Below are 18,674 nucleotides of genomic sequence, written 5' to 3' on the forward strand. Positions count from 1 at the left end.
ATTGTTCCTTGATTGCAAGCAGACAGAAAATGTCAGCAGACATTTCAGAGGTTTGGATAATGGTTTCAGTCTGTCTAGCTGACAATTACAACATGTGAACTATTGCAGAGAGTATTTAAAATTTGATAGAAAACATACAATGTTTAATGATTTATGATTTCAGTGTAGAATTGGAAGAAAAAAGTGGTTAGCAAATCAGTACTACAGTAGTAGTGTTGAGATACAGGATTAAAGCCCAGTTTGAATAGCCCAGTGGTGGCGAACTTATGGCACGTGTGTCAGAGGCGGCACTCAGAGCCCTCTCTGTGGGCACATGCGCCATGCCCCAGAAATGGCAACCGTCCCTCTTCAACCAGTCGCCCGCTAACCCACCGAGGTCCCACGTGGCCGGATGCATCCCAGCATGGCTGGTTTCCTTCCTCCCTGCCCTGCCTCGTCTTGTCTCACCTCAGCCCACAGGATGAGCCTCCTGCCCACTGCCCCACCTGTCAGAGACCTCCTGGATCTCTCCCAACCCTGCCCAGGCCCCACAGGAGTCCCTCCCCACAAGCAACATTGAGGTGATCATGCCCACCTTGGCTACACCCACCCAGTCTACCATGACCATCACAGCCACGCCTACCCAGTGGGCCATGCCCACCTGGCACCCAGTGATAAATAAGTGGATTTTGGGTTGCAGTTTGGGGACTCGGTCTCTAAAAGGTTCGCCATGACTGGAATAGCCTATCACCCTGGAATGCACTTAATAGCTTTTGGAAAATCAAGACCCAGCCCACTTTTCTGGATTGAACCATTTCGGAAAAGAAAAATGTTTGCTATATTTGTTGATTGTGTGTCTAATAGTAATATTTTTGGAGAAATATTGGAGCCTAGTTTAAGTAGCAGGAACATAAAAGGAAAATACCCACATTTAAGGGAGAAGTGTTTATAGTTGAATAATATCTTGGAGATCAAAAAATCATATTTTTTTAAAAAAACTTAGAGAGTCTAGCTGGAGGAATAGCTTAAAGTGGATGTGATTATCTTTAAAAGGAAATACAGTTGTAAAGATTTCTGGAGGCAAGCCATTCCATTAATTAATTGTTCTTACTGTGAGGAAATTTATCCTTAATTTTAGGTTGCTTTTCTCCTTGATTAGTTTCTATCCGTTGCTTCTGGAGGCAAGCCATTCCATTAATTAATTGTTCTTACTGTCAGGAAATGTATCCTTAATTTTTTTCCTTGATTAGTTTCTATCCATTGTTTCTTGTTCTTCAGGTGCTTTGACAATAGGTTGACTTCCTCTTCTTTTGTGGCAGCCCCTCAAATATTGGAACACTGCTATCATGACACTAGTCCTTCTTTTCATTGAAGTAGAAATACCCAATTCCTGCAACCGTTCTTTGTATGTTTTAGCCTCCAGTCCCCTAATCATCTTTGTTGCTCTTATCTGCACTCTTTCTAGAGTCTCAACATCTTTTTTGTACTTCTGTTTTTTTATGTGAAAACCAACCTTCCACCATATCCATATGCTTTTCCAAAGTTCTTCAAATTCTTTTGATCAATTATATTCAGCCAAATGACTTTTTTCTTCCCTCACTCAATCTGTATATTATTTCTTCATATATCTGTTTTGAAATTTGTCATCCATGGCAAAAACCACTGCAACATATTTCTGTCATAGTGATCACTCATTTTTGTATTCAATCCAATTTCATTTAGCTTCCATTCTTTCTCAACCTTTTCTCTTGTTTTATCCCACATACTTCTTCCCACTGTATTAAACTTTTATGTTTCACCTGACATGCCCAATTATCAAGTAGCAGGAAAATCAGGAGATTCAGATAGTTCAAATGGATATAAAGATTTATTGTAAGTTTGAGCTCTCTACAAGAATCTGAACTACTAATGGCCAAGAGAAATTAGCGGGAGATAAGTGTAGAAGGAATTCAAGGTGGGCTGGACTTAGCTCTCTTGTGCGGGTGAAGGGACTCATGAATGAAGACACCTTTGACCCCTCCCTCGGGCTCAGTCTGATCATCTCTTACACCACAGGTGTCAACTCGATCGTGTCACTTGACATATCATGACATATCATGATGTTTTTGGCCATGCGGAGCTGGGGTTGGTATGGCTACACATGACACATCCAGCCTGCAGGCCGCCAGTTTTACACCTTTCGCTACACCAACTCTTGCTTCTAAATACAACTTGGACAGAAACAGTCTCTTATATACATTAATTTTTATATTATTTTTTCTCTCTCTTGAATACAGTGTTGATCTGGCAGGCTGGCATTGAAATGGAGATTCTGTTGTGAACACAAGCCTTGGCAGAATAATCATCATCATCTTAGACTTTGCTCTTATCTCTCAGAAATTGCATATTATGTATAGCCATTGATGTATGCACATAAGACATGTGACAAAGGAGAATCTTATAAGGGATCCAATTAGGTACTAAGGATTCTCTGGTCTTGTCCAAAATTTATTAACAAGCTTAATTACATTCTACATATGTTTCAAAGTATAGCAAGTGAAAAAATGCAGCCTGAAATATACCTGAAAAAAATTGATCCAGTGTAGCATAAATAAATAAAATTTTGGAATTCAACAGGAAAATAAACAAAATTACTATCTAATTACTTGTCTCTAATTTATATTTATAAACTTTTCCCTAAAATGCTTTTTTAAAATGATGAGATTTTCATATATAGACCAATTTGCAAAATCCAAATCTAATTTGCTTGCTATGTTTTAAGTGAAGTTTTATTAAATGTGCCAATACTTAAATGTTACTGGAAAAATTTAGTTTCTTTGAAAAGAAAGATGTTCATTTTTTTCTGCATTGAAGTTTTTTTCATAATTCTCCCTATTTTTGTTTTGAAATATTTTAATATATTAAAAAAATAACTTGATATCTGAGCTAGGAAATTCATGATGTACATGCAATCATAACAGCCTGAATGCAAAACTGAATTTGCTAGAAAGTCATAAGTAATCTTTCAGCTCTGCTTTCTGTGGAGAGTAATATTGATATCCCTTTTAGAATTATTATTAGAATTATTAATGTTAAGAACATGAAATTTCTGAAACATTCTCTGCCTGAAATGTGAGGCTTAAAGGACTTAAGCTTAGCAGGATTATTCTTACTAAAATTTTAAAATTACTTGGAACTTTAACAAACCTACAGATGCTTTTGAAATCCATGGAATTTGCTTCTTGAGTAAGTAATTATGTATGAGGCTTAGCAATATTACCATTTTAAGTTTTTACTGATTATTCACAATTTGGTGACAGTTGACATTTACATGGTTGTCTCACAGATACAAGGATAATATCATTCCAGCGGAAATTAACAGATAAACTTAGGGAAAGATTAATTTATTTGAAGCATTCTTATCCTATCTTTTAAGCCAAACTGAGTCAAATTCATAAAAGTCACAATAGATAATTCCCACATTTAAAATTCTCAAGACAAAGGAAAAGAAATGACGAGGGAGAAGAGAATTTTAAAAAGCTGATTTTCAGTTGCAGTTTACTAGGAAATAATAATTCAGTCAATGATGAATTTTGATCTAAGCACAAGAGAAGATTGAATATTTATCTCTTTCTTAGAGTTTCAAATCAATAAGTGCAATGCTGAACAACCAACTTAGGGAAATTTCTATTTATTGTTAGACATCAATCAACTGGAAATTTTACATGTTGTGCTTTTACACCTGTTTGTTGTATTTCAGACAGTGAATTTAATATATGTCTCATAATGTAAAGCAGGGGTAGTCAACCTTGGCTCTTTTATGACTCGTGGACTTCAACTCCCAGAATTCCTGAGCCAGCTGGCTCAGGAATTCTGGGAGTTGAAGTCCACGAGTCATAAAAGAGCCAAGGTTGACTACGCCTGATGTAAAGCATAAGCAGGTTGTCTAGTCTTCCTGCATTTCCTGCTGGGATAACCTCTAGACTGCTTCCACTCTATTTATTTTCCAGATACTCCATAATAAATAGCAATTAATTGCTTGAAGCATAAAGAGATAATGCTAATCAGACAACTAAACCTAACTACAAATGATTTATAACTAATCAATAATTAGGTGACATGCTTCATTCTTAACACGTAGGACTCCATAATGCTATCATTAGATGGAAAATTAGATAATAGCACAGTAGTTTTAATTATGGAGACATATTAAAACTATAATCTTTCACATTTACTTTGGTTTCTGTTTAAATCAATTCCATCCTCTGGCTACATAGAAATGAAAAGAATACATATGGATTATATTAATAGATACAGTGCATGTTGCAAGAGTTTTATTTTTAGTAGTAAACCAGTGAGGGAGGAGTACAAAAGACTGCAGTTGAACGTTTTTTTTTAAAAAAAACAGGTTTTATTGGTTTTTTAAGTTTTACAATAAGGTGCTCTAGGAACACTGTGGTGATGGGATAATCAATCATCAAAAAACAAAGTCATGTATATATAACTCACATTAATACATTAAATATTTCCTCTCTATTTCTCTCAAATAGTATAGCATATTTAAAGTGGTCCATTCCTAGATTACATTTATATAAATCCAAATCCTGTTTTTAAGCTTTACAAATTTACAATTACCATAATCCAATTTAATCTTAATTAAACATATTGATAACACTTCGGGTATCCCTTCTAAAATAGCAATAGCATTCAAATATTTCCAAATGTATTCTAATTCTTAATCTAATGAATCAATAATTTTATCAGAAATCTCTCTTATATCTTCTTCCAGTACATAATAATTATCCTAGTTAAAATAAAAAAACATTACTCTATATATAAAATCTATCAATCAATCAATTTCTATATCAAAACAAAACAAAGCAGAAAATCCTTTCTATCCATTAAGTATTCAAATATATATTCTACTAGTCACAAATTCTCTCGCTTCTAATTCTAACTCTTAAACCTTGAATCAATCCGTGTCTACAAACCCTTTTTGATCCGTTACATGTAGTTTTATATCTCTTTTTTCAATCTTATTCTGGCTTTTTTTTGTGCCAAACTGGCTTCCATAACAGAGCTTCTATTTCAGCAGATAGATCTCCCTTTATTCCTTGTGATGTCATTTGGATCAATGGAAGATATCCCATCCTCTGTTTTTGATGCCTGACTCCATTGTCGATAGACCCTTGTTGCTTTAAAAGTTCAAATCTCAATGTTTGGTTCAGTTGAATAAAACATTCAGTTGTATCCAGTTTTATGGTTAATGGTTGGTTATCGAAGTTATCATCGTTCTCAATAAGTTGTGTTTGTACATCAATTCCTGTTGTTTTTGGAGTTATGTATATTTTGGTTGAAGTTACCTTTTGGTCCTCAGAAGTCTCAGTAGGATACTCATAAGGTAATATAGATTCCTCATTAATATAGGTTAATTCCTCTTCTGATGTATTTTGCCTTATAGGATAGTCAATTAAAGTTTGAAAGTCAGTTTGAAGATTTGTAGTGAGGTTTCTGACTCTTATTTCTGTAGTAATCTCTTTTATTTTGGCACATACTTGCTCAGTGGCTTCATGAATTTTTTTCAAAATAAGTTTACAGTTTAGTTGTAAGTAAGGTTTCTCCATTTCAATAATAGATAGAAGCAGTCCTTTTATGTTTTAGTGGAGGCTATATTTAATCAGGGTTAACCAATTTCTAACAGCTGCAAACTTCTTAATCTTTCCCCTTTTACAACAGTTTGAAGGTCCGACCAACCTCATCTCCAATAAATTCAAGCAATTGCAGTATTTAAGTTTCACCACAAGATGTCCTCAGTGGGTTAGATTATTTCAAGAAAACAAATTTTCCTTTTATATATAAAAGCTTTTATATATAAAAGCTCTATAAAAAGATTTTTTGGGGATCCCAGTTAAAAGTAAAATATAGGCAATAAAGTTAATTATTCTGTCTTTTTGTTCAATGCTTTTCTCCCCACTCAGACAAACGCCGTTCTCTTAGGGCAGGGAAGTAGTACCAAGAAGGCTTTTTACAGGCAAAAAAAGGAAAAAAATAGGGTGAAGAGAGGAAAAGGAAGGATCTCACCTGAATCATCTGTGGTGGTTCTTAATGCTTAGATGTTCTTGTGACTGTCGGCTAGTGCAGCTAGATGATCGGCCATCTTACAGGATGGCCTTAAGAAGTCAGCTGGAGTCACCAGCAAGCCCCCTCCAGGGTGACTTTCAACCCCCTTCGGGGTCTCCCGGCGAAGGAAAATCGGTCGGTGAAGAGACGAGTCTCTTTATATGACCGCAAGCGCCGCGAACCGGAACCAGAAGTCTGCAGTTGAGTGTTAATGATTAAACTTTGATTTAATTTGTGCCTAATGATGGTTTATTATAAGTAGCCAAATATAATTACTTTTGGTATCCCACCAATTTAACATATTCAGAGCAACCAAATCTAAGTTTGTGGTAAATGGAAGAAGTCCAGTGATTGGTGAAATGACTTCCAGGTAGAGTCTTGAGTGACAATGAGTATTTGCAGAGACTTTGTCTTGCTGTTAGCTTAGAGCAGAACTGAAGCTGAACTTGAAAAGAGATGTCACTTCCTCATATAGTGGCAGTGTTCAATGGAGCAGACTGCCTACAACATGCCTAGTAAAACTTCAGTACAAATTCACTCTGTCATATGGCACTACTCAGAATTCATTTTGCCAAGAAACAGTAGCTGCGAAAACCTATTCTAATTCAAAACTCAAATTATATAAGACATGTAAGTTGCAGAAATATCCCTGCCCCTTTATTGACAATATTTAACTATTACTTCTCTCAAATGGAGGCTGATGTGTAGTATCCTTTTGTTTGTGCCTCTGTCCTTTGACATTTCTTGCAGTTGGATTCCATAAAGCATAATTTTGTTTCATTAGCCTTTAACCTCTATATGAAATGTCTGGAGATAACCATCAGATTATACACAATTCTTCTCCATAATAACTGAATTTCAAGTCCTGAACTTCTGTCTGGATGTATAAATAGGGACATGAATCTCAACAATGTAGACATTTCTTGAATGCCTGGCTCTCAAGTTTGAGAACCTGAACGTTTGCTTTTTGTTTATGGGGTTGCAATTCTTAAGAAAAACAATGGTATGTCATAATTGAAAGAATCATTATTGACATAGGAGTCCAAATGACTTGGAGGGGGGTGGGTAGGTGTGCCTAATTCAAAATAAATATCAAACTAATACAGTATAAATAAAAACAAATATTACCAGCTTTGATGGCATACCAATTCTAGAAGTCCTCTTCCACTCTGGATCATGCTGAACCTCTTCTGGACATTGCTTTTTCAGATGCTATTTGGTAGTTTTCCAGAATCAACATTTTTGATCCTGAAGAAATGTGAGAGGTAGTAGAATGGTTTAGTGAAGATTCATCATGATAAGCAGAAGGAACAGGATATTCCAGAGTTATCCCAAATTGTGCCAAATTCACACAGAATAAAGATTTAATCCTGGCGGACCACTATAGTTAATATATAGTGAGCTTTTGTTCTTTCTTTTGTTTTGTTAAACATAGCCTAATCTTTCAGCAAAAATTAATATATTCCAAAGGCTAATAGAGACTTTAAATTACTTGATTTTTATTGATGTGAAAGCTGTATGTAACAAACAGCCCTGGCAATCTATGTTTTCCCAGAAGCCTAATATTCATGGTTAAAAATAATGTCTATACAAGAAGTGTAATAAAGGGTAGTTTCCTGGATCACTATTGCTAAAAAGAATCAATATCAGTAGAAAATTAGCATGTCAAGTATATTTACCTTTTTGGGGGGAAATTGTTATTTCTTGCTTGCCATTAAAAATTGTTGTATGGATAACATTTTTTTTTTTTTGCCTAGCAAGAGACTTTTTTGGGTGAAAGCTTATTGAGTAAAACCATTCCACTGTGTAGTGTTCAATATCTCATTGTAAACCATACTGTTGCAAGCTGGACTGAAATTTATCAATGTGTCTCTTGTTGGCTAAAATCATTAGAAGGCAATGCATTATTAAAAAGCTTCTCAGAGACATAAGCTTTATGCTGTTGTTGATAACAAATGTCACTAATGATGTCTTACAAAATAGTCAACATGGCAGAAACTTGTAGTTTGAAGCTGTGCAACCTATTTAAAAGCCAAGGTCATAAACCAAGGTAAAATTAAATGATTGAAATTCCCAAGGTAACAGCAAACAAAGAAGTGTCCTGAATCACACAGGTCAGGGTGTCAAACTCAATTTCATTGAGGGCCGCATCAGCATTGCAGTTGCCCTCGGGGGTGTGTGTGGGGGGGTGCGCCCTACTGGGTGGGCATGGATGGAGTGGATGTGGCCTACTGAGTGGGCATGGCCACCTCTACATCGTTTGTATCAAGGGTGCCTGTGGGGGCCTGGGCAGGAGTGGGACAGATCTAAGGGTCTCTGGCAGAAGGGGGTGGGACCAGGGCAAGCACCAAGGCATGGTCCATTTCTTCATTCCTCACAAAGGATGATACCTCTCCAGCATGCACCCAGGGGGCAGGGCCAACACAGCAGGAGCTGGTTCCTCACTGTTTCTAGATGGCCTTGTGGAGCTAAGACTGAATGCATTTCAGCATAGATGACCACCACAAAATTGTACATTGGCTCCAAGCTGGCCTGGGCCAGGGCCAAGGCAGCGGGGGCTGTTCCCTCACTGTTTCCAGGATGGCTTCGCGGGCCACATGAAACCACTTCGCGGGCCACATCCAGCCCCTGGGCCTTGTGTTTGACATGTCTGACATAGGTGGAGATGTTTCAGCTTTTAGAAATGCAGTGTAAGGGGTCAGTCTTTTGCCTGTCAATTTAAAAAGGGAGTTACTTACAATTCTTAAACTAGATTGATCCATGGGCATCCATTTCTCTTTGAAATGGGTATCATATTTGTTAAGTTATTTAAATTTAGTAGCTGGAGCAATGGGGTTGTGCATTGAGCCAAAATACAAGTTGTGGTTGGTTGATTGGTACCAGAGTGCTATCTCCTGGGTGAGACAATCTGTGCTATGATTGGTTGCTATGAGCGTTCCCTTTTCCCCTGCCTTTTTCTTCTGTGTGCCCTATGTGCTCTGTGATTCATGATGCTCCTGTTTGCCCGACTATCTAGTTTGTTGTATATATAATAAAATATATTTATATGGAACTACAAGTTCATGTCAGTGTCCATGACTTCATTTGGATACCTGCTACGCAATTCCCTGACAAAATTTAATCTTCCTTCTCTAAACTTCCAAAACTGTTTTTAGATAACTGTGTTTTAGGCAAATCCATGCATGCCCATATAGTTTTTGAAAATAATAATTTAAACTCCACTGAAATATTAAGATAAATAATGGCCCAATGATGGAGCTGAAAAAACTGGGAAATTAGAGTCCGTCTTAAAAATTCTCTCAAACTATTTTTTTAAAAAATAACAATCATTAACAGAAGTATTACTATTATAGTTGGTTTTACATTCAGTCATATGTTTAGACAGGATTTTGCCAGTTTTGCCCGCCTATTAGGTTCTTTGCAAGAACATGGGTTAGATGGATGTTGTTTAATAATAATAAAGGTACTATCACAGGATGTAAGCTGTTTCAAGCAAAGCTGCCTTTTGCAATTCACTGATAGTGATTTTTGTTTTCAGTGTTGATGGTGTTCAAATAATACTCCAAATATTTTGGAATTGTGCCTATTACTATTGCTATTATCTTTGTTTTGTTTTGCCACAGTCATTCTATTTGTCTTTGCGGGTCTTTATATTTTGCTATTTTTTCCCCTGCTGTTTCTCTTCTATTCTGTCCAGTCCAAACTGTACATAAGGGCAGTGTTGAGCAACAATTCTATTCTAGATAGTGTTCTTTTATACAGTTCAAGATCATCCATGAAAAAGAGGTGGGATAGATTGGCAGATGTTTTTGATGTTTGATATCCATGGACTGATTTGTTTAATTTTGTCGATAGAGGAATCAATGCAGTGATAAACAGTAGGGGTGAAAGTGAGTCTCCTTGAAAGATTCCTCTTTTGAGATTAACCTCTCCCAGTCTATCATCATATACTAAGAAATGTGTCTTCCATTGTGCCATTGATCTTTGTAATGTTCTTACTGACTCCTGTTATTTCAACACACTTGATTATCCTGTCATGTGGCAGGGAGTCAAATGTCTTCTTGTAATAAATCCACACTACAATCACGTTTGTTTTCATTGTCTTGCAGTTTTCCAAAAACATCTTGTCAATTAGGAGATAATTAGGAAACAAATCATCTTGTCAATTAGGAACTGATCTTTTGTTCCTCTGTGGTTTGGGCAGTTCCCTTATAATGATGATGATGAAGGTTCATGGCATAATCAACCAGATAGTTACACTAGACTTGGCATTTTTATCGAACTATTGAGTCTTTCTCAAGGACCCAGGATAAGCAGATGTTGCTGTCTGATGGTGATAAAGTTACCATTGCAAGATATAAGTTCCGCCAAGTAAAGTGCAGTTCAGTTTAAAAATTAAGGTTTATAGTTTAGCATGTTTATTTCTTTAATTAATTTATATGACTCCCATTTGACTAAAAACTATTCTGGGCGCATTGTATGAATCATAGAGTATAGAATAATAAAGTTGGAAGGAACCCCGAAGTTCTTCTAGTCCAACCTCTTGCTTTCAGACAAATGGGTGTCCAATCTCTTTTAGAAAGTCTCTGGTGATGGAGCACCCACAACTTCTGAAGGCAAGCTATTCCATAGGTTGATTGTTCTCACTGTTATGAAATTTCTCCTTTGTTCTAGGTTGCTTCTTTCCTTGGTTAGTTTCAAACCATTGTTTCTTGTCTTGCCTTTTGGTGCTTTGGAAAATAGTTTGACTCCCTTGTCTTTGTAGGAGCCCCTCAAATATTGGATCAGTGCTATCATGTTACCCCTTGTCCTTCTTTTCATTAGATTAGACATACCCAATTCCTATAACCATAGTTCATATGTTTTAGCCTCCAGCCCCCTAATCATTTTTGTTGCTCTTAGTGCAATCTGGTTAGCACTTTCTGTCATACTGTCATAATTTTGGTTACCAATTTTAACTAATGAGACATGACAAAGATATTATCTCTCTTTGCTTACTGTTGCCTGATTCATCTTTGGAATATAGCAATACTGCAGTTCCTCTCTCCAGTCAAATAGCACATGCCCCTTAAAAACAAAAAGCTGACATCTCACAAATTTACTTTTTCAGCAAAAGGAGTAGAATCACTCCTCCTCTCTCCACCTTCAGAAAATTGCTAACCAGTGGGATGTCAATTTCTTGAACAAGCTTTTTTGTCTGAATCTGTATTAATTATAGTCCTGGTTTGTGTTTCTTAGTTGATAACACTGTGAGTGTTTCTAAGGCAAAATGATTCTACAATACAGTACTTGGGAAAAGCCCAGCTTTTATTTTGATAAGTAAATTTTGTTGTTTTCAGAGAAAAGTTATTTCAAATTGTATCAAATTGTACATTGCTATGAGGATTACTCCACTTCTAACATATGTGCCTTTCATAGCAATTTCCAGCTGCTGATTGTTTCCCACTCTTTCTTTTTCTATTGGGAAGTGGATTCCTTGCCATCCAGCATGTGGTTTGAAAGCTGAAGCTGTGAAATTGACATGAAGGGTCAACAGGCCTTCCCAATAGGATTGACTAGTGAAATCAGAAAATTCAAAATACAGTAAGGCTTTATAATTATGCTCAGATGAGACATTCTGAATCATCTCAATAATCAATTACTCTTAGAGATGATTTGTTGAGGCTTGTATGCAAATAGATATTGCTTGCTATTCTCTTTCTGATGCCCTATCCTTTCTATTTCCTCCTGTCCTTCCTGTCTCATGGGCTTCTTGGGAGAGACATCCTAGTGGAAGCATGAACTGATCTTAAATGTGATCCTTAATTTGGACAATCGGGAACCAGTCCATGTTGGGATACAGGAGAGAAATTCATTTAGTTCTCATCTGAATGTAAACTCATCTAAAGTTTAGATTTTTGAACTTAATAATTAAACATTGACACTTTCCTAATTTTTAAGCTAAATTGAAAAATATAAAAATATAAACACACTTCTTACTTCCTAATAATGGTAGCCAAGAGATAAAAACAATCTGTTTCTATTGTTTCTAAGAACTGGGAAGATATTATTTTAACTACCAGTACAGCTATGGACAGCTTAAGACTGTCTCACTGGGATGCGAATAAGATGAAAGAAACATCACAGTGACAGAAAAAAAGAAACAGCCAGAGGGTGTTTTTGCTTGTTTAGATGCATGTATGGATGGATCCTGAGAGAAACAGTGACCTGTTTACCCATCTCTTTCTCCTGGTTATCTCCTGATTTGCAGATATATTATTAGACCTAACTTGAAGACAGTGAGGCTAATACAATTCAGTGCATTATTTGCTTATACTTAATAGACAGAATCTCTTTAGACTAAAATATGTTTTCTAATCTAATACCCCAGGAGATTTTAGGGTTTGGTTATCCAGAATTTTCTCTCCCTCTGTCCTTCAGCTCAGAAAAGCACAGTCTCTCATTTAGGGATCCTCTCTAGAATATGCTGTCTCCTCCATAGGAACTCAAGGCATTCTTGCTGACACTCCCCATCTTCTCCAGATAATTTGATTAAATTAATGTATAATACAATAAACTCCATCGGCAGTGAGTAGAAAGATGAATAAAAGTTTCTTTCCAGTCTTTGAAAACATGATATTTTAGTCTGTGTTTCAAATTGCAAACACTTAGAAGAGTATAAGTGTATCAACAATATCATTTGTAACTGATTGCTTGCTTACCAAACAAGTTCTGAGTGAATATGTCAAATAAATGGAAACAAAACAAAGGTAATAATTAATTATACTGCAGTGTAGAGGTCCTTTTGCTATAAAAATGCTTAAATTAATAAAGCAGTTAAATTAATAAAGCAGAATGATCTTTTTGTGATCTGTATTGTTTGTTTTGAAAATATGGTTTTGAAAGAAAAGGAAAAGAAGCTATAACAGAAAGAAAGAGAAAAAGGCCTTCAGCTTTCGGTAATAAAACATCTGCGAACAAGCAGCCAAGCTCAGAGAGCACCAAGGACTCCGCAGTAGATATTGATATCTCTTCCTTGTCATATTCACTGCTCTTATTTGAGCAAGTGGAGTTGTTGCTAGGTATAAATGATGGTGGGTCAGTCTCCTTTATCTCATCAGGAAATTATTCACTGTGTAAGATAAATTGCTACAGAGTAAACCTATTTGGTTCCCTTAAATTGAAGGTATTTTTTTGTACTATCATTTCCCATCATTTAGTTTAAATGATGGTAGAAATCACTTTTGTGGTTTTGATTTTGAGTTAACAGCCAGCAACTTTCAAAACAGCCTTGAGCCTTGAGTTCCAATTAGATGTATCTATGAGGTCTGAATGCTACTTTCCCCACCATTTCTTCTCCTCTTCATCCTTCAGTTCTCCTTTTTATAATGAAAGAAGGCATTGCTTTTATTTAGAAGCTAATGAATCCATGTCCACATCCACATATGCGTACATACATATGGATATATTTTAAAAGCAAAAAAAAAACAAAACAACCATACAGAATTACGGCAACAAATGGTATAATTCAATCAACTCATTTCTCCTAATTAATAATGTTTTCCTTGTCACAGCAGAATGAAAATGTAGAATGAAATGAGATTATGATACTTTTTAAAGTAGGACTTTAAAGAGGACTTGTAATGGGATCTTAATAAAATAGGATTTTAATTTAAAAAAATAAACATTTTTTAAAAGAAGCAGTGTTTCTAGTTTTCCTGGAGATGCTAATTAATTTATAATTATAATTTCATTCTATCCTTTTTAAAAAGTTCCTTTTAAGTGTAAGGGGAGTCATTAATTGTGCCCATCTGTTTAGAGAATAAAGGAGGCGTGATGGTTCAGACACTGAACTTGTCATCTGGAAAGCTGAGAGCTCAGGTTCAAGGCCTGAGCACCATGCAATGGGGTGAACTCCTGTTTCTGCCTCAGCTCTTGCCCACCTAGCAGTTCGAAAGACTGCACATGAAAGTGGATTAATAGGTACCACTTTGATGGGAAGGTAACAGTAATGATAATGATAATGATGATTACAATGATGATGATGATGATGATAATAATAATAATAATAATAATAATAATAATAATAATAATTAGGAACTGCTTCCATCCTGCGACGATATCTGTAATACCATCAAACATCCACATCTGCCTATCTCAGGTCCTGGGTAAGGACTTGATAGGTAGACAAAATGCCAAATCCAGTCTGAACATCTGGCTGACTGTGCGATGATCGATAATAATAATAATAAAGTTGGAAGGGACCTTGGAAGTCATCTAGTCCAACCCCCTGCTCAGGCAGGAAACCCTATACCATTTCGGGCAAATGGCTGTCCAGTCTCTTCTTAAAAACTTCCAGTGTTGGAGCATTTACTGCTTCTGGAGGTCGGTTGTTCCACTGGTTAATTGTTCTAACTGTCAGGAAGTTTCTTCTTAGTTCTAGGTTGCTTCTCTCCTTGATTGGTTTCCATCCGTTGCTTCTTGTCCTGCCTTCAGGCACCTTAGAGAATAGCTTGACTCCCTCTTCTTTGTGGCAGCCCCTGAGATATTGGAACACTGCTATCATATCCCCCTTTGTCCTTCTCTTCATTAAACTAAACATACCCAATTCCAGCAACAGTGTTCTTTGTACCTTTGACATATAGCTATGCTGGCCACGTGGCCATGGAAAATGTCTTTGGACAATGCTGGCTCCTTTGGCCAAGAAATGAAGATGAGTACCGCACTCTAGACTCGGACATGATTGGACAGGGAAATGTTTATGTTTTTTGTTTTGTTTTTGCTTAGAGAATTGCAGCTGCCAGAATAACTCAGTCCTTCTGTCCACTCCATCCCATCCATTTAGTGAGTTGGGGAATCCTGTGAAGCAGTTATTTGCCATATAGATGTTGGATGTAGCCCAGAAGATTATTATACTTGTATTTAATTTTGGTAGAAAAATGTAAGACTGGCAGTGTTTTGTATTTTGTATGGCTAGTACTAGAAATTTTTGCTTTCAGAGCCACACATGCACACACATGCATGATAGGCATGTGTGTCCTTATCCTGTGTTTCAGCATTTTAAAGATATGAGAGTTTCCAGGGTTATATGCACATGGATAAAAAGTTTCTTAATGGAATGTAAAAATTTATTGTAAGGGCAAAGTAATGTCCAGCAGCTGATGGGTGTGTATAATGCACTTGAATTATGTATTTATAAAAAAATTATTTTTTTCATCAGGAGTGGACATTACTGATGGTGTTATGGGACCTATTGATGCTGATAGATAGATGGAGGATAGGATAGGTATAGTATTTTGGTCTATTGGTCTATTGTTTTACTTCTAATACATATTTAGAACATACTGAATTAATGCATTTATTGAAAGAGTTTTCTGCTGTATTTGCAGTTGTTTGGATTAGGGCGACCATCAGCAAACTTTCTTTCCTCTTTTTTTTTTAATCAGATATTTTATTAGATACAAAAGAAAAGAGAATTAAAAAACATTGAACATGGTGTATCATCTTTGACATATATCTTTGTCTAATCATTCCATACTTTACATATGAGAGTAAATGTTATATATACAACTATACATTTCTAGTAATCTTCCTCTATTTATATCCCTTCTATCGACTTCCTTCTTATTTCCCTCCACCTGTAAAATTTATTCCAAATTAAGTAATGTTCTGTTTCCTCCTGATCTTTTAATTCTTTAGTCATCTTATTCAATTCTGCGCAATATAATTTTTTTTCTTATTAACGTGTTTTCGCTAGGCACTTCAGTTGCTTTCCAGTTTTGAGCAAACAGGATTCTTGCCACCATTATCACATGTATAATTAAGTATATATCATCTTTGTTTATGTTTTTTTCTAATATTCCTAATAGAAACATCTCTGGTTTATATTGAGTTTTTTGACCCGTCATTTCTATTATCCATTTCCAAACCCTGAGCCAGTAAATGTACTTCTTTACAAACCCACCAAACGTGAAAGAATTTTCCCTTTTCCTTTTTATACTTCCAACACATTGGTGAGTAACCACTATACATTTTTGCAAGTCTGGCTGGTGGCAGATGCCATCTATAAAGCATCTTATAAAGATTTTCTTTGTAGGATGTCGTCAATGTAATTTTATTGTTACATTCCCAAGTTTGCTACCATTGGTCCAGATTTTTCGCATGTCCCAAATCTATTGCCCAGGTAACCATCGTTTCTTTGACTTGTTCCTCATATAATTTATATTCTAACATATATTTATATATATATTTAATTTGTTTTCTCTCCAAACCTAGTAATATTTTGTCAAGTCCTGTATCTCATCTATTAATTCCCCATTCTTCCTTATCTTTCACATACCTCGCTTGCATCTGAAGATAGGACCACCATTCCAAAACTATTCCCTGTTGTCTCAATTCTTGTCTTTGCTTTAGATGGCCTTCCTCTGACAGGATATCTTTATATGTAATAACTTTATCTTGCCTGTATAAGTTGGGGTATGTAACTACTTCTAATCGTGAGAGCCAACCTGGAATTCCTATATAGTGTTGGCGTTTAACTATATTCCATTAACTATATTGATTGCTGGGATGGATAAGACATATAGGGTATAGACAAACTGTGGGAGAAGATACAACCTGCCTAGAGAGGTCCATGTGAAATTTATAAAAAAGACAATTAGAGATGAAATATTACATAGGACACGTGATGAACAGCTAGAGTATAGAGAGAAACAAATTATAGTGTGAAAACAAATACCTAAAAGGATGAGAGATTTGCGGAAGAATTACCATTTTTTGATGTTTAGGCTGCACCAAAGTAAGGTGAATTTTAGATGGCTAACACCAGAGAGGATTATTGTGACTTGGCAGGAGAAGAGATTCAGATTAGACACAGTGGAGAAAGCTGAAGACTTCTATAGACAATACTGTGTCCCAAAGGATAACTTGTGAGAAGCAAAAGGGGGAGGAGGACAAGAAAGACTAGAACAGAAGGGAAGAAGTCTTGAGGAGGTGAAGGAAATAAGAATCACTAGAAGTACTAAGGCACAACAGAAACAAGACGATGGGAGAGGAGTATAGCATATGGTCAACGAATATTAGGGGTCTGAATTCACCAGTAAAGCATCAGAAAGTCTTTAGTAAACTTACTAAACTAAATGCAGATATTATTACGTTACAAGAGGTTCATATAAAAGGCGATCAAAAATATTTATTAGAGCAGCCTAAATGAGGAAAGTTATATGCTTCATTAGATGAGAGGAAAAAAGAGGAATCACTTGTATGTTAAACAGGAGATAACTTCCAAACAAATTTATAAGGATAAAGAGGGAAGGATTTTGATAGTGGAGGCTAAACTGAACAAAAATATATATAATAATCATTGTAATTTACACGCCAAAGGGAGCCCAAGTATCTTTCTTTAAAAAACTGCCCAGTAAACTAAGTGATATAGATGGGTTTTGTGTGATTGGAGATTTTAATGCGATAGTAGATAGAACAAAAGATCATAAAAGTAATAAGTTAAGGAAAGGGAATAAAAAATGCTTCCCAAAATATTTTTTGAGATGTGCATAGACCTCAATTTACAAGATGTCTGGAGGGAAAGAAATAAAGACAAAAGGGAATATACATATTACTCTAACAGACATAGATCATGGACTAGGATTGATATGTTATGGTTATCAAAAGAATTAGATTTGGTAATTCAAGAAATTAATATAGAACCCAGTCTCTGGGCAGATCACAATCCCATACGTTTTTGCTGGAAAGGGCAAAGGAGTAGGCCAAGATGGACCCTTCAAAGAGCGATCCTTAGAGAGAAAGAGTTTAAGGAAAAGATGGAGAAAGAAATGTACTTTTTCTTTCAAGTGAATAAAAATGGGGATACATCACTGCAGAATATCTGGGACACAGCTAAAGATTATATGAGGGGAGTTGCAATCTCATATACTGTATGGCTAAGAGAAATAAGGGGAAAAAACAGTATAGGATGAGGCTTGAGGAACTCTCTTTCCTCTTTTAATTTCATCATTTCCTCTTAGTAATCAAAGTAGCCATGACACGAATGGCATATTACAGGTATTGCTTCAAATAATATTTTTGTTACCAAAAAGGGTCCTTTCTGGTCATCTGGTTTGGAAAGCAAGTCAGTCAAGCAAGTCAAATTTTGTAGCTCTCCCCTTACCTACTATTAGTATTTTAATTCTATGCACTTTTGGAAGCATTGTTAGACAGTTCTTTAGACTCAACTGGTAAGGTTCAAATGAGTGAAATATAATTATTCTGCAATCTGACTGTTCCTTTGCTTTCTTTTGCTATCTCTTCAAACTTAGCTTCAGAAACTATAAAGATTATAACTGAATGAGAGTCCACATATTTTGCATTTATGGACCTTAATTCAGTTCTTGTAAAGTAAAAATAGGATTGGGGAAGCCTATTTGAAATCTTGCAAAACTGCTGTAAAGGGGTATCAACAATACCCTAAGTCAGTTTAGGACTGTTTCCCAGTAGGAAAATATATTAATAAACATGATAAAGAGATTAAAATTTTCTATGCAAAAAATGACACAGGAAAGCAACTACATGTCTTGACAGTTGGGAACTGAGCATTAGTAAATTATATATATAAATAATGG

The 18,674-nt window shown here is 35.8% G+C and overlaps 1 long non-coding RNA gene across 1 annotated transcript in view; it reads right to left on the minus strand.

Moving 5' to 3' along the window:
* Positions 1–3,868: 3,868 nt before the first annotated feature.
* LOC120316582 overlaps positions 3,869–18,674 on the minus strand; it is an 84,262-nt gene continuing 69,456 nt past the window's right edge. The window contains exon 4 of the long non-coding RNA XR_005559003.1: positions 3,869–7,326. This is a non-coding gene — a long non-coding RNA (uncharacterized LOC120316582). The remainder of the gene's footprint in view (positions 7,327–18,674) is intronic.

The sequence above is a fragment of the Crotalus tigris genome, unplaced genomic scaffold (genome assembly GCF_016545835.1).
Source record: "Crotalus tigris isolate CLP2741 ecotype Arizona unplaced genomic scaffold, ASM1654583v1 scf7180000019423.1032690, whole genome shotgun sequence".
Taxonomy (NCBI): domain Eukaryota; kingdom Metazoa; phylum Chordata; class Lepidosauria; order Squamata; family Viperidae; genus Crotalus; species Crotalus tigris.